Below are 16917 nucleotides of genomic sequence, written 5' to 3' on the forward strand. Positions count from 1 at the left end.
GCATTCACTTCATGCCATCTGCATATAGTGAGGCAGAGCCTAAGACGCGGCATTATAAATCAGATAATTTTATTTATTACAGGGAATCCTACCACTTTCCATCGAGTTGTCTGTGAAGATCGGTGGAAAGGTCTTGGTGGTGCCAAGACAGAAACTGTTTCTCCTGCACAATTGGTTTGTTCTCTTTTTATAAGCATCCTCTAAATCTTATTACTAATCATTTCCCTTATTTGCTTTGGCCACTAGGAAGCTCAAAGCCAACTCTGAAGCTCACACCTGGCAAATGATCTGGATTTCATGACATGACACGTTTTTTATGTATCAATCTTACCCCAAGTTTTAGCTTACATTTCTACTTTAGCTTTGATTCACTTATTTTAAATACTGTGGTCCTATGTGTATTTCTTTAATCCCTTTTTAGGATAGAGCGGGGCATACAAGAATAAGTAAATAGGGCAAAGCTTTAATCTACTTCAAGCCAAGTTTCTCAGATGAGCCCTTGAAGAGAACGGGCCAAAGGCAGTTGGAGGGAAGTAGGGAACCTTTAGCTATTCCTTACCTATGGCCCCTATTATTATATACATTTCCAGATACATATGATCTGTTACTCAACGTTACAAACTTTTCATTACCACCCATCTAAACCACTCTGAGGGGGATTATCTGCAGAACCTCTTCTGGAATTAAAGACAGGAAGAAGAAGCAGGAACACCAGGCCAGTTACATAAATTATCGAGGCTCAAAGAGGTTAAATAATTTGCCTAAAGTTACACAAATAGAAATGCTGAAGCCAGATTATGAAACCAGGCCTATGGTATTCAAAAGCTCTGGGGGATATGTTCACTTTGTGAAAATTCAGGGAGTTACACATTTATGATGTGTACAATTTTCTCTGTGGATATTACACTTCAATAAAATGTTAACAAGGAAAGAAAAAGGCCATGAGGTTTTTCCATCCCTCAGGATACATCAACGTGAGAAAACTCGAATGGAGGAGAGCAGGAGAAAGTCATGAGTTAGAGGCCTGGGCTGTGATGTTACTGCCTTAACTATTCAACACTGATGGCATTATTTTTAATGAATGAAATGGTAAATTTAATGAATGAATGCTTTACTAGGTGTCCTCCAACCACAGGCCACTCTCCAAGGACAATATGTCAGAGGGATGGCCTAAGTGACAACCCGTGCCAGTGTGTCTGAGACCTCAACAGTAAGGCAGGAAAGCCTAAAATAGATGAAAGAGTCATAATGGTGATAACATGTATCTCTTCTTTGATGCTCTTTTTGTTAGCCGTTCTTCTTCTCCACTGAAAACATGTAGAATATCCATAAGTGGGTTTTCCACTTTGCTGAATATTAAACTCTCCAGCAGGCTCTGTGATATTTTAGAAGAGTCTCTCCCATCATCTATCATTATATATTCAGAAATGTAAAATAACTTTATCACTAGCCTAAATAATAATAAGGATAGTAAACCTGTGATCCCACAGCCCCTAGACCATGACAAAAGTCAAAAACCAAGAGCCAGATGCCCAACCACTGAGCCACCCAGGTACCTCAGGGTTTTAAAGGCAGATTTACTATAACAACTTATCAAAAAAAAAAAAAAAAAAAAAGACAAAGAAAGCCCTACCAGGGCGTCAAGGTGGCTCAGTCAGTTGAGCAACCACCTCTTGATTTCAGCTCAGGCCTTGATATCAGGATCATGACTTCAAGCCCCACGCTGAGCTCCACTCTGGGTGTGGAGCCTACTTAAAAAATAAATAAATAAAAGCCCTACCATATGAATCATTTTGAGGTTAAAAATCCTTATGGCTTATCATGTCATGATTCAGCTTGATTAGGGCAGCGCCAGCACAAAATCAGATGAAAAGGATAGAAGGGAGACACTATGCTGGGTGTCAGGAACTGGGTTCTAGTCCTGCCATGAACTAGTCGCATTGAACAAGTCACTTAATATGTAGGTTTCTCCTTCCTTCCCTTTTACATAAGATGGAACACTTGAGCTAGATGATTTCTAAGGTTTTTTTCATGACCAAACACTCTACAATTCTAAAGTGGCTCACAAATAATAATATTGAATTCCCACCTGCATATGGCACATTAACAGACATTAACCATCCTCTCATGAAAATTACGGAGCCCAATTAGGGCACAGAAGGCCACCCCACTTCTGCACAGTGGTAATCAAAAAGAGCATTTCCAGGCAAAGCTATGATATCCCTTTAAAACATGGTCTGGGATTTCTCTAGTCCCTAGACATTTGTCAATCTTGTAATAGGCCATGAACCTGGCTGTGATAATAGCTCCAAAGAATTCTTACCTGACTCGGGGACCAGGCAAGGAAAACAGGACCAGGAGACAAAATGGGGAGGCTAAGCAAATGATGAATGACATTATAAACCACGGAAAAGATCTCTTTAAACCCCAGAGTGATCATAGTGACTAGCTGTCCAGGTCATGATCAGATGGAATAGCATCTCTAGAAAACAGAAAATCCTATTTGACTATATAGTCCAAAGCAAGAAATCCGGTGGCTCAAAGTGAAGTTCTGGAGAGAGGTAGGCGTTATCTTCATTTCATAACCAGGACATAGAGGCTGTTTGACCACAGGCAAGTTTCCCTAAGTCTCTAAGTCTTACCTTCCTGTTCGACTGATTTTTTTAAAAAAATATTTTATTTTATTTATTTATTTATTTATTTATTCATTTATTTATTTATTTATGAGAGACACAGAGAGAGGCAGAGACACAGGCAGAGGGAGAAGCAGGCTCCATGCAAGGAGCCCGATGTGGGACTCCATCCCAGGACCCTGGGGTCACACCCTGGGCCCAAGGCAGATGCTGAACCACTGAGCCACCCCGGCATCCCTAAATTGACTATTAACAGAAGCTAAAGAGGGTTCTTATGAGGGGGAGCCTGGGTGGCTCAGTGGTTGAGCGTCTCTGCCTTTGGCTCAGGTTGTGATCCCGGGAACCTGGGATCGAGTCCCGCTCCCTGCATGGAGCCTACTTCTCCCTCTGCCTGTGTCTCTGCCTCTCTCTGTGTCTCTCACAAATAAATAAATAAAATCTTTAAAAAAAAAGCCTTCTTATGAGGAATAAATGGGAGAATACACCCAAAACACTTGGCGCAGAGCCTGGTGCAAATGTAGAGCTCAAGCGCTCCTCCGCCCCACCCCGAAGTCCTCTTATCTCCCCACAGGCATCTGCTAAGAAGTCACCGGTCAGATATGCTAGTTTCCTGCACATGTCTTCCTTCTGTAGAATCCCTATCCCAAGCCCTGGGGATGCTAAATGTCCAGGAAGGACTTGCTAAAAGAAGAACTTACAAGGCACATAACAGGACACCAAGACACAAGGGGACCCTCTGAACCCATTTTTGCTGGAGACCAGTTTATTTTATAATTAACAAGAGTCAGGATTTTCCTTTTAGGATCCACACAGACCATGACCATTCTGCATCAGCTGTTTCACTCTGGGCAAGTTATTTAACTTGTGCCTCCATTTCGCCTTCTATAAAATTGGGTTAATAACAGGAGTCAACTCACAGGTTGAACCTGAGGTGCCTGAAACATGGCACTTGCTAAGTGTAAGCTACATTATGTCAAACCTCCTGTGAATTTTTCCACTGATGTGGGATCAATGAAAACGGAAGCCTACCTGTTACCAGGTCCTGTTTGGTTATCAGTACCACCAGAGAATCTTTTAAAATATTCAAGTCCCTGCCTCCCCCTCCTGCCTCGTCTAACTCCCTTGGTGTAGGTTAGGCCCAGGAATCTGAATTTTCAATGACTCTCCTGAGTGAGTCCCAGTAGGTGGTCACTGAACTGACAAATACTGCCTGGAACATGCAGAAGAAACCAGATCAAATGTTGGGTGATTCCCCTCTCCCTCCAAGAGACGGATTTATGGTTTGGGTAAAAACCATTAAGAATACATTGGTTTTTTCATTGGTTTCACTTTGAGTTTCTGCCTCCTGTGATGCAAAATGAAATCATAGGGAGGCTCACGGCGTGGGTCCTCACCTCCCACATGAGGTGGAGTATACCACATGACCAGAAAGCTTAGAACTGAAACACAAGTCAAGGGGAACGTACATATATATATATATATTTTTTTTTTCCTTTCTTGCTTTTTTAAAAAAAATTGTAACCCCTTTGAGACATGTGTGACACATGTGACAAAATGGAAAAGAAACAATGTGAGTTATCGCCCGGACGAAGCTTACTCAAGGCTGGATTCAAGTCAATGGATGAGCTGTGACTCTAACTCATTGTTAGTACAGAATTTAGGGAAAAATAAGAGCCCTGGAAACAAAACACAACAGGGTCTCAAGCACACTGTAAGTGGTCTATAAGAAAGTACTGAAATATAATGATCCAAAAATTTAAAAGAAACAATGAAAAGAAAGCAGCCTACTATACAGGATAAAATGAACCAGTCTGCCAAAACTCTCAGATGGGTCTCAACAACAGAAATCAATGGGATATAACAGTTTAAAATTATGCAAAATGGATAAAACATTCAATCCCATGAGACCAGAGCAGTAACTGTGATGGGCAATCACCCAGATGGAAGCATCCATATTTCCTGTCTGTTCTTAGTGGTATCTTATGCAGCCCGAACACTTTTTTTTTTTTTAAGCCTGAACACTTAATAAATATTAATGAAAAATGATCATAATCAGCTCATAAAAGATATTAAATTAAAACATAATAATATTGTAGACTCTCCAAAAAACTTTAAAAATACCATTTATCATAGCATCAAAAATTTTAGGACTCCAGGAACTGGAGGGCATTATGCTGAGTGAAATAAGTCAATCGGAGAAGGACAATTATATGGTCTCATTCATTTGGGGAATATAAAAAATAGTGACAGGGAATAAAGGGGAAAGGAGAAAAAATGAGTGGGAAATATCAGAAAAGGAGACAGAACATGAGAGACTCCTAACTCTGGGAAACGAACTAGGAGTGGGGTAAGGAGAGGTGGGTGGGGGGGTGGGGGTGACTGGTTGATGGGCACTGAGGGGGGCACTTGATGGGATGAGCACTGGGTGTTATTCTATATGTTGGCAAATTGAACACCAATAAAAAATAAATTTACAAAAAACAATTTTAGGGCTCCTAGGAATATAAATCATATGTATTTCTACATGTATATGTAGCAATATGTTTTTTTATATATTATATATGGTTTTATATAAATAAAATTATAAAACTTTCTTGGGACATTGAAAAGGATATAAACAAACAGTGAAATCGGTGTCTATGCACTTATAGAATGCTTACTATGTGCTTTACACATATTATATGCAACACATTTAATCCTCTCAATTATCCAGTAAGGTAGGTACTGCTGTGATCCCTATTAACAAGTAAGGAAATTGAGGTACATTAAGATTAAATACATTCACCAGGGTGATATGGCCAATGACAAGCAGAGCCAGGATCTGAACCCCAGGAAGTTGGGCATCATCCTTTTAATTTTTTTTTATTTTTTATTTTTTTATTTTATTTTTTTTTTAATAATTTTTATTTATTTATTTATGATAGTCACACACAGAGAGAGAGAGAGAGGCAGAGACACAGGCAGAGGGAGAAGCAGGCTCCATGCACCGGGAGCCCGACGTGGGATTTGATCCTGGGTCTCCAGGATCGCGCCCTAGGCCAAAGGCAGGCGCTAAACCGCTGTGCCACCCAGGGATCCCTTAATTTTTTTTTAAAGATTTTTATTTATTTGAAAGCAAGCAAGCGAGCATGAGCGGGGGTGGGGGGGCAGAGGGAGAGAGAGAAGCAGACCCTCCACTGAGCAGGGAGCCCAACATGGGGCTCGATCCCAGGACCCTGAGATCATAACCTGAGCCAAAGGCAGATGCTTAACCAACTGAGCCACCCAGGCACCCCGGGCACCATCTTTCTAAAGACTCTGCACACTGCCTTTCAATGTGGTAGGCTCCCTATTGTAAATTTGTCAGTTCTCCCCAAACTGGTCTACAGATTCAGTGCAGTCCTAACAAAAACTCCAACAGGGACTGTTAGGGAATTTGTGCCGCTTCTAAAATTAATGTAGAAGGGTGAAAAGCCAAGAACACCAAGGACACACTTGAAGAAGAACAAGGTCAAAGAACGTGCCCTCCCAAACATCACAATGCACTCTAGGCGGTAATAATCAAGACCGTGCAGGGTTGGTTGGAGCAAGCATCGACAGACGAATGGAATAGCATACGGAACACAGAAACTGACACAGCACAAATGGCCACTTGCTACATGACACAGGTAGTATTCCAGATTGTGTGAAAAAGATGGGACACTTCAGTAAGTCGTAGTTGGACAACCAAATATTCCTCTAGACGAAAAATGAAAATAGACCCCCTACCTTACAACAGTTGCAAAACCAGTTTCAGATAGATAAAATACAATAAAGTCACATGTGAAAGGCAAAGCTACAAAGAATAAAAGAATATTTTCATGAACTGAAAATAAGGAAGAATTTCTTAAACAAGATACAAAAGTATCGACTGCAAAGGAATCAATTGATGAAGTCAATCAACAATATTGAAATTAAAGAGTTTGTGTACCTCCAAAGGTATTATACACAGAGGAAAAATAAGAGTCACAAAGTGGTCAAATATTGGCGACACATATAATTGACAAAATATTCAGACCAGACAGATCGGCAACAAATCTGTAAGATAAGAAGATCCATAGAAAAACTGGCAAAAAGTTCAATAAAACACTTGAGAAAAAGGGGTATCTAAAAGGCCAACAGACCTTATTAATCAGGGAAAAGCAAATTAAAACCACAATGAGACTTTATTTCATGTTTACCAGATTGTCAAAAACTAAAAAGTGTAGCAACACCAAGTTTTGGTGGAGATATGGAGCTATAAGGTCTCTACTGTTAAAGAGAGTACAAACAGGTGCAAACACTTTGGAAAAGTTTGGAATTATAGCATAAAGTTAAAAATACACACACCCTACAATCCAACAATCCACCCCTCATATGCACCCTATAAAAACTTTTGCATCACCAGATTAGGAGATTCATACACATATAAGAATGTTCTCAACAGCCTTTTTCATAAGACTCAAAAGCTGGAAGCAGTTCAAATGCCCATCAACAGTAAAGTAGAGCAATGCATCATCGTAGTCACATAGGAATAGCCAACAACAAAAATGAACGAACCACAGCTATAGACACCGACCTGGCTAAGTCATGCAATCATATTGTTAATAAAACAAATAAGTAAAAAAGTAATATATGCCAAACACTTGCAAAACTAAGTGATGGCATTTAAGGAGACCTACATAATTATAAATTTCCCATGGAGGGAAGAGGAAGGTGGTTTTGAAGTAATTTCCTTTTTTTTTTTTTTTTAAGATTTATTTATTTACCAGCGAGAGAATGTGTGCATGCACAAGTGTGGTGAGGAGAGGCAGAAAGAGAGGGAGAGAGAATCTCAAACAGACTCCCCGCTGAGCACAGAGCTTGACTGGGGCCATCTCTGGACCCTAAGATCATGACCCTGAGGTCATGACCTGAGCCAAAATCAAGAACTGGATGCTTAAGTGACTGAGCCACCCAGGTGTCCCTTGAAGTAAATTTCTAAGGCAATGTTCTCTTTCTTAATCTAGATGGGGACTACATATATGGCTCTTGTTCATTATTCTTTTAGGCATATCTATCTATTCCCTACACTATTCCACATGTATATCATATTTCTGATTTTTAATATTTCCTTTTTTTAAAATTTTTTTATTTATTTATGATAGTCACACACACTGAGAGAGAGGCAGAGACACAAGCAGAGGGAGAAGCAGGCTCCATGCACCGGGAGCCCGACGTGGGATTCGATCCCAGGTCTCCAGGATCACGCCCTGGGCCAAAGGCAGGCGCTAAACCGCTGCACCACCCAGGGATCCCCTGATTTCTAATATTTCTGATCATTATTTCTGATTATCCTTTTAAGGAAGTACAATTCACAGGGCACCTGGGCGGCTCAGTGGCTGAGCGTCTGCCTTTGGCTCAAGTCGTGATCCCGGGGTCCTGGGATATAGTCCTGCATCGGGCTGTGTCTCTGCCTGTGTCTCTACCTCTCTGTGTCTCTCATGAATAAATAAACAAAATCTTTAAAAAGAAAGAAAGAAAGTACAATTCACCTTTCTTAATAGGAAAGAGGCTTGCTTTTCAAAAAGAAAAGCACACCACATACTTTCAAACTAAAAAATTCAAAGATACATTTCAGAAGATAATCCACTGAAGACAAGCAAGAGTATTCAATTACATGGAACCCTAAATAGAAATAACAATGAGCTCACCCAAATCTGATTTTACTATCATTTTTAATTTTTTAAAGATTTTATTTATTTATTTGTGAGAGAGAGAGAGAGAGTGCGTGCGCACAAAGGAAGGGGGGTGGCAGAGGGAGAGGGGGAAGCAGACTCCCACTGAGCAGGGAGCCGCACGTAGGGCTTGATCCCAGGACCCCAGGATCATGACCTGAGCCGAAGACAGATGCCTAACCAGCTGAGCCACCCAGGTGCTCACTATCATTTTTATACAAGTTAGAAGATGAAGGCTGGTTATTCACATGGATGCTGGTTGCATTATATGCTGGGGGAATTACCATAAAAATAATTAGAAAACAGGTAAGAAATGCAGAGCAAATCCTTGATGATAGTTGAGTCACATTTTAAAGCAGCTCTAAGATTGACATTTAGCAACACAACAATACTTTTTAACACTTCTATTTGCCTTTAACACTTCATCTTTTGCCTTACAAGAGAATTAAAGGTCCTTACCCAAACCTAAGACTTTCCACTCTGACTGCAACTAAGGACAGAGCTACACGGAAAGTACAATATATTTCCCCGAATGTCTCAACTCACACTCTGACAGCAAATAGATTTCTGTTCTGCCAGAGTTTTCTGAAAATGGCTCTGCATTTGTTTTTACTGGGAGGCCACTTAAATCTTACCCACTTGTTTAGCTGCAAGGATTGAAACAAAATGTTTGCTGGCAAAACAAACACTGGTTTTAAAATTCTCCACTTGGGCTGCTGGATAAAACACTTGTTTACTGAAACAAATGTTTTATTTGGAAAACGCCTGCCAGTGTGGACACTTTCCAAAAAATACACTATGGTGTGCTAGGATGATGATGTCTCACCCTTGATAAAAGCGGGCATTTTAGGGTAACTTCACAAAGGTTACCCTCAGAGAATAGAACCACAATGGGAAAAACCAATCTGTTAAAAAAAAAAAAAAAATCAACCCTTAAGGCCTAAAATGCTGTTGGGTCATTAAATAGTCTAGTTCAACCCCCTCAAAGCTAATCTCTTTATAATCAAGGTTTCAAAACGAAATAGTGATAATAAAATAGTAATAAAATGGAGCCAAACCTCTCCCTTTAGATTTATTCTAGGCCCTCTGACTCTCCTATGTGACCTGGCATGAAAAACCATTTCTAACTCGCAATAAGATACACTAGAACCCTGAAATGCACTTGTCGTGATGAGCACCGGGTGTTGGAAGTTTTGAATTACTAAATTATACACCTGAAACTAATACTACATTGTATGTGAACTGGAATTTAAATAAAAACTTTTTAAAAAGGAAATGGCATTATTAACCACAAACTAGGACTGAGCATAAGGCAAGCCTAACTTGAAACCCATCCAGGGAAGATTTACTTTCTTAGGTAACAAGGGAACATCCTGAAGGATAGCCCTGGGACCCTGTGGTTCCTTTCATTTGAAGGCTCCAGTAAACACATTACCTCTGACCAAATAAGACTCTCACCAATGAAAACTTAAGAATTTTTATCAATAGCTTCCTGCTAATGTTAGGCAATAAGAAATAAAAGGGATCATTGTTATAGACCGTAACAATGGTCTCCAAACTGTTTAAAAGTACATCCCCCATCTTTGCAAAATGTTTTGCATATAAACCAAGTATATGCACACGTTTATGTATCAACTTTGTACTATCATTAGATATTATAAAACATATACAAAAATGGACCATGCAAAGGACTTAACAGACATTTCTCCAAACAAGAGGTACAGCTGTCCGTTGAGCACATGAAAAGATGCTCAACATCACTAGGCATTAGGGAAATGAAAATCACAGCCACAGATACCACTTCGCATCCACCAGGATGGCTATACTAAGAAAAAAAAAGGGGGAGGCTGCAAAGATGTAGAGACTGGAACCCTCGTACGTTGTCAGTGGGAAAGTGAAGTTGGTGTAGCTTCTGTGGAAAACAGTCTGGTGGTTCCTCAAACCATGTTAAGCTTGGAGTTACCACATGAGTAATTCTACTCCTGGGTATATACCCAAAAGAACTGAAAACAGAGATTTGAACTGATACTTGTACACCCATGTTCAGAGCAGCGGTATTCAGAATAGCCAAAGTGTGGAAACAACCCAGCTGTCCATCAACAAAGGGATAATCAAAAAGACAATGGGATATTACTCAGCCATAAAAAGGATCAAAGCATTGATGCACATGCCCCAATATGTATGAACTCTGAAACATGATAAATGAAATGAGCCACACCCAAAAGGACATACAGTAGTCCCCCCCTTCTCTGTGGGGGATACACTCCAAGAACCCCAGTGGATGCCTACAACCATGGAGAGTATCGAACCCTCTATATACTATGTTTTTCCTATTCATACATACTTATGATACAGTTTACCTTATAAAGTAGGCACAGTAAGATGAACAATAATAGCTAATAAAAAAATTGAACTAAAACAACACTCTAATAAAAGTTACGTGAATGTGGTCTCTCGCTCAAAATACCTTACTGTACTGTACTCACCCTGCTTCCTCTTGCGATGGTATGAGATGATAAAATGCCTGCAAAAGGAGAGGAAGTGAGATGCATGACGTCAGCATCGTGATGTAGTGTTAGGCTGCTACTAACCTTCTGGGGATCCCTCAGGGGGACGATCCTTTGCTTCCGGACCTGGTTGGCCGTGGGTAACCAGACGCACAGAAAGCAAAACCAGGCATAAAGGGAGGAATACCATGTATCGGATGATTCCACTTACAGAAAATATCTAGAATGGGCATAAAGGACAGAAAGTAGAGTAGAGAGGGTAAAGGAGGGCTTGGGAAGTCACTGCCTAAAGGGTATGGGGTTTCTTTTTGGGGTGATGAAAAATTTTGGAAATTGACAGTGGTGGGATCCCTGGGTGGCTCAGTGGTTTAGCGCCTGCCTTTGGCCCAGGGCGTGATCCTGGAGTCCTGGGATTGATTCCCACATCAGGCTCCCTGCGTGGAGCCTGCTTCTCCCTCTGCCCGTGTCTCTGCCTCTCTCTATCTCATGAATAAATAAATAAAATTAAAAAAAAAAAGGAAATAGTGGTGATAGTTGCATAAACAACGCGAATGTAATTAAATGCCACTGAATTGTACACTTAAAAATGGTGACAATAGCACATTTTATGCTACAGCTATTTTACCACAATTTTAACAAATTGAAAAAAATATAAGGTGAGCTAAAAATACAACACAGGTCTCAATATTTTCTTCTCGCACTGTAGTGGTTCACTCTGCACACTAAGGGGTCTGGGGGCAAGTGGGGAGGGGGCTTCCAAGCCAAGAATTAGTGAATTGGATGGGATATGGGGTAGAGGAAATCTTGGGGTGATGATAGTAGGGTCTGAGTTTTGGTAATGACTACAGCTCATAAAGAATTTTATTTTTCATTCCAAAGGAAAGAGGGCCCCTTTCTGTAACCTTTCCCTAGAACACAGAGCATCTGCGAGTTCTCACCATAGCTCACACCACGGGCCCAGATATCTGAATCACTGCAAAAATACCAGGAAAACCCTCTTCACATCTACTACAGAGTGTTCCTTAGAACACCAGCTTCCTCATCGCAAGGGCCGAGGTACTGCCTTCCAAAATAGACTGTGTGCTTTTTCAATCATTTTACGGTCTTAGGTAAGACCCGAGGCCAACTTAAAATACTCCTTTTCAAAGTTGTTTTCAAAGTCATTTTCATCACTTCCCCCCCCCTCAGGCTCACGAGCATCAATCATGGGGAAAAGTGACAGGAAACAGTAAAAAGATTAACAGCTCAACATCAAGAAGCACCCATACTGCCTATGCGGAAAGTGTCAAATATGAGGCTGGCCGGGGACCAAGGTAATCAAAAGTAAAATACACACGAGTTTGAGGGCTAGGCTGACATTTCAGGAGGCAGAAGGCTCTGTTAAACACAGAAAGGACAAAGCAAAGGGGCATGGCTATTGAACAATATATTTCTGTACTGTAAGATAGGCTCATGTGGATTGTGGGGTTGTTCTATCTTAAAAGCAGAGTATTTTTTTAGCCAAATGTAAGAAGTCAGCTTTAAAAGAAAAATCAGGGGTACCCAGGTGGCTCAGTTGGTTAAGCATCTTTCTTTGGCTCAGGTCATGACCCCAGGGTTCTGAGTCAAGCCCCACATTGGGGGCCCTGCTCGGTGGGGAGTCTGCTTCTCCCTCTGCCCCTCCCCTGCTCTGTGCTCACTCTCTCTCCCTCTCAAATAGATAAATAAAATCGTTAAAAAAAAAAAAAAAGTCAAAATTGAAATATGTAAGACTTCCAGGACCACCTGAACACAAATCAATAGATTTGTGAGGCAGCGATATGAAGGATCAGCCACTTTCTTTCGGCAATTAGTTGAAACCCACGACTACGCTGTGTTGGGAAGGACATACGTCTAAAACTGCAATACGAAATAGTTGATTCAAATATCTATGTAAAGTCTTCTTCTAAACAGAATTCAATAAATTCTACTGGGTGCGTGTATGTGCGTGTGTGTGTGTGCACTTACACACAGGATTGTGAATATGTAGGTATTCCAGGTTCTTGGTGAAATTCTAAATTGCTTATGCCTGGTATTGCTATCAGTGAAAACCCCTCCATTGGGAATTAAGTTCCTACCATGAAATTTTGGCTTTTAAGTGATGAGTCCTCCAAACCAAGAGAAATATACGTTATCATAAATATTCTAATTTAAAAGCATTAGTTTTACAAAAAAACTAATTCAAAAAGATGTATGCGCCCCTGTGTTTGGGTATTTGTTTTTTTAAAGGTTTTATTTATTCATTTAGAGAGAGTGTACAAGTGGGGGGTGGGAGAGGGAGAGAGAGAGAATCCCAAGGAGGTTCTGTGATGAATGCAGAGCCTGAGGCAGGGCTCGATCCCAGGACCCCCAGGTCACTACCTGAGCCGAAATCAACAGTCAGACGCTTAACTGACAGAGCCACCCAGGCACGCCTCACCCCTATGATTATTGCAAAATTATCTACAACAGCCAATTATGGAAGAAGTCTAAGGGTCCCCTGATGGATGAATGGATAAAGAGGACGTGGAGCTCGCATTGGTGGCTCAGTAGTAGAATTCTCAAGAAGGTGTGTTATACACATCCAAGGGAATATTACTCAGCCATAAAAAAGAGTGAGCTCTTTCCACTTGCAACAACATGGATGCACCTAGAGTTACTACGCCAATGATACTATGAAATAAGTCAGACAGGAAAAGACAAATACCATTTGATTTTACTTCTCTGTGACACAAAACAAATGAGCAAACAAACAGAAACAGAATAATAAACACAGAGAACAAACTGGTAGTTGCCAGAGGGGAAGGGATGACACAAAAAGATGAAGGGGATTAAGACATACAAAGTTCCAGTTACAATAAATAAATGAGGGGGATGAAAAGTACAGAATGAAGGACACAGTCAATAATACTGTAATAATGAAAATAATGTTATTGTAACAATGTCGCATAGCGACAGGTGATAATTGCACTTACTATGGGGAGCATAGCATGACGTACGGAATTATCTAATCCCTACGTTGTACACCTGAGACAAATAGAATATTGCATGTCAACACTACTTCAATTTTTTAAAAATGATGTTTTAAAAGGCGTTTAGTTCTAGTTCCAAGGCTGATATTGTTTCAAAACTCTTTTCTCAGGGCACTTCTTACACGCTATATTAAAAAAAGTTGCCAAACTGGTTTTAACACATCTTCTCAGGACTGATAAGCAAAAGTTTACTAAAGCAGTTTTGAATAAGATAAATTCAGAACAATTCTCTAAGTTTCCTCAAATTTGGCAGCGCTTTTTAAATGGGCTGTTAAATAAGCTAGAAACCTCCAAAGCCATGAGAGATAAAGTGAAGGCATTTCTCCTTCGGTAGAACATGAACACATCGCTCGCTGGAACCGTAGCTGAGATCCTGTTGGACTGCCTCACTCCAAACCTGTTTTGTGGGTATTATGAATGACCGAGTGCAAACAGTAAAGGGTTGTGAAAATAAATTTTCTAATGTTAAAAAAAAAAAAAAGTGAACACTAAAAGATCTGGGTTGACCAAGAACGCTTGACAATCAGCAGCAATGCTTCCGATCTTTCTTGTGAATCTTTTTTTTTAATTAATTTTTTTTCTTTCTTGTGAATCTTAACTATTTAACCTTAAAAATGGGGTTTCATTTCATGACACGATCATTTAGGTGATAATAAATTCACAGCTTCTTGCTCACTGAGGATCTCTTTTCACAAATCATAAGATTTCACTAGAAAAAGTAGGATAACAGTGGCAAATATTACCTATCTCTCCACATGCATCAGGAGAGTATTCCCACAGAATATATAAAAGCAAACTCTGGAAACTCTACACAGTTGTATAAATTAAATTCTGTAAGTTCACCTATCAGCACTTGCTCTCATTCTACTCTTAGCGCTTCAAGAAAACTTTAAAATCAGTATCAAGGTGTGAGCATTATTTCTGGCATCTTAAAGAAATCTTCAAGCATAAAATTGCCTTTTTCCTCCGTGCTAATTAACTTCACAATTAGCTGCTGTGAAAAGCTATACTCGGGCAAGCTCATCCTACAAGAGCCATCTCTGCGCCTTCTCTCAGGAGAGCATGTGAATGCTCTAAGCCTGCCGTAATACCCATTCCCTCTCATTCATGGTCTGTGTGCAAACCTGGGACTCATTTTCTGACATTTTTAGAATATTCCCTTAGATTGTAAATGCATTTAAAAAAACCTAAATTCCAGTGCGTAACAATGTGAATGTACTTAACAGTACTAAACTGTACACTTAGGAAAGGATGAAGAGGGATCCCTGGGTGGCGCAGCGGTTTGGCGCCTGCCTTTGGCCCAGGGCGCGATCCTGGAGACCCGGGATCGAATCCCACATCGGGCTCCCGGTGCATGGAGCCTGCTTCTCCTTCTGCCTATGTCTCTGCCTCTCTCTCTCTCTCTCTCTGTGTGACTATCATAAATAAATAAAAATTTAAAAAAAAAAGGAAAGGATGAAGATGCTAAATTTTATGATGTGTATTTTATCTCAATTTCAAAAAAAAAAACAAAAAACAAAACACTGACACCTGGATTCTATCATGTTTTACAGTTCTTCAGTAGGGATTAACAAAAAAAAAAAAAAAAGGCTCAACAACAACAAAAATCACCCTTGGCTTTAACAGTTAGAGACTCTATGTGAGGGGAGGGAGCTAGGCTGCTGCCTCTAGAACCTCCCCCCATTAATTTTAACCATTAGTTTCTACCTGCTAGTCCACCAGGCATAGAGTAACATCAGAAGGTAAATCTGTCTATTTGTATAAAGCTTATAAACGAGAAAGGAAAAGGAAGGGCCAACGATAATCTGTAGCCAGATAATAATTTGTAGCATCGGGTTAGTTAAAAGTTGGCCGGGACAAAATGCTTGCTGCAGCTTGAGAGGCTAGAAGTTTGTTTTTCTGACAATAAAGAAATAAACAGATAGCTGGATAGACAGGTATTCTTTGACAGAGGTGTTAATAGTCACCCCTTTTAGAAATCTGACCCGAAATTTGTGACTACTCATTTCTAAACTGGAGGACCTGTGCTGCGCAGAGCCTACAGCTTCCCCCACCTTACCTCTGACTCTTTGCTTGAAAAGGATCAGCCAAATAGGCTCCTCCAGAGAATGCTGCCAAATACCACACCCTGGGTCTGCGTCTCCAAAGGTACAGGAAGTGGTCTGCCCAGGGCCTGGCTTATTGCATCATCTGCAACAGGCTTCGATGGACAGAATGTGAGTCACTCAGCACCACAGCACGTCAATCCAAATCCCCTTCCTACCTCGCAGGGCAGAGGACTTCCGACACATCCATCCCTGCTTCCAACCAGTGCTAAATTTGGGAAGCAGCAGGTCATCTGGATAAAAACAACTGCAAGCACTGCCTGCCTATCGATGGCTGTCCATTAGGAGCAAAAGCAAGAGGGCAGGCCGAAACCAACACGTGCAAAGGAAGAACTCTTGCTCTCCCACGGGGAGACAGGAGGCTCAGGGGGAGGTCTCAGAATTGGTAGAACAAATTGGCAAAGGCATCGGTTCCCCAAAGGGATCCACACCAGAGTGGCCTGTAAAGCTTATTAAGAACATGGACTTGCCAGCTCAGGAGATTGTGATTTGGTGTCCATGCGATGGGACCCTTTAATCTTGATGAGCCGAGTTCAAGAGCCATTGAAGTGAAACCACTTGGGCTAGAACAGAACTGGATTAGTAGATGGGCTCTAATTAAAACCCCCTGTTGTTGTACCTGACGAGGAAGGAGTAGAATTTTGAAAAATTATATAAATGTGTACATATGTTCTTCTATGCACATAAAAATTCCAACTATGAATGCTCCCTCACACTGGTCCCTTTGCCACCCAAGTTCAAACTGAGGTGTTCATTCCCTGCTTCTGGCCAATAATCATCTAATTCTATAAGGATGACTCACACCACTACTTCTAGCCAGGACTCATCTAACTTTCCAAAACCCAGCTGCCGATCACAGTTTCGAATTCCATTTCTCAGATCAACTCTCCAATTTATCTGGAACACTGGCTTCCTGTTCCAATTTCGGC

The 16917-nt window shown here is 40.7% G+C and overlaps 1 protein-coding gene across 1 annotated transcript in view; it reads right to left on the reverse strand.

Moving 5' to 3' along the window:
• RREB1 (ras responsive element binding protein 1) overlaps nt 1-15997 on the reverse strand; it is a 177377-nt gene extending 161380 nt beyond the window's left edge. Inside the window, exons 1-2 of the mRNA XM_077886012.1 lie at nt 15943-15997; nt 10834-10871 (exon numbers count right to left, since the gene is read on the reverse strand). The gene's annotated coding sequence lies outside the window, so the exon portion shown is untranslated. The remainder of the gene's footprint in view (nt 1-10833; nt 10872-15942) is intronic.
• Nucleotides 15998-16917: the final 920 nt, after the last annotated feature.

The sequence above is a fragment of the Canis aureus genome, chromosome 37, assembly GCF_053574225.1.
Source record: "Canis aureus isolate CA01 chromosome 37, VMU_Caureus_v.1.0, whole genome shotgun sequence".
Taxonomy (NCBI): domain Eukaryota; kingdom Metazoa; phylum Chordata; class Mammalia; order Carnivora; family Canidae; genus Canis; species Canis aureus.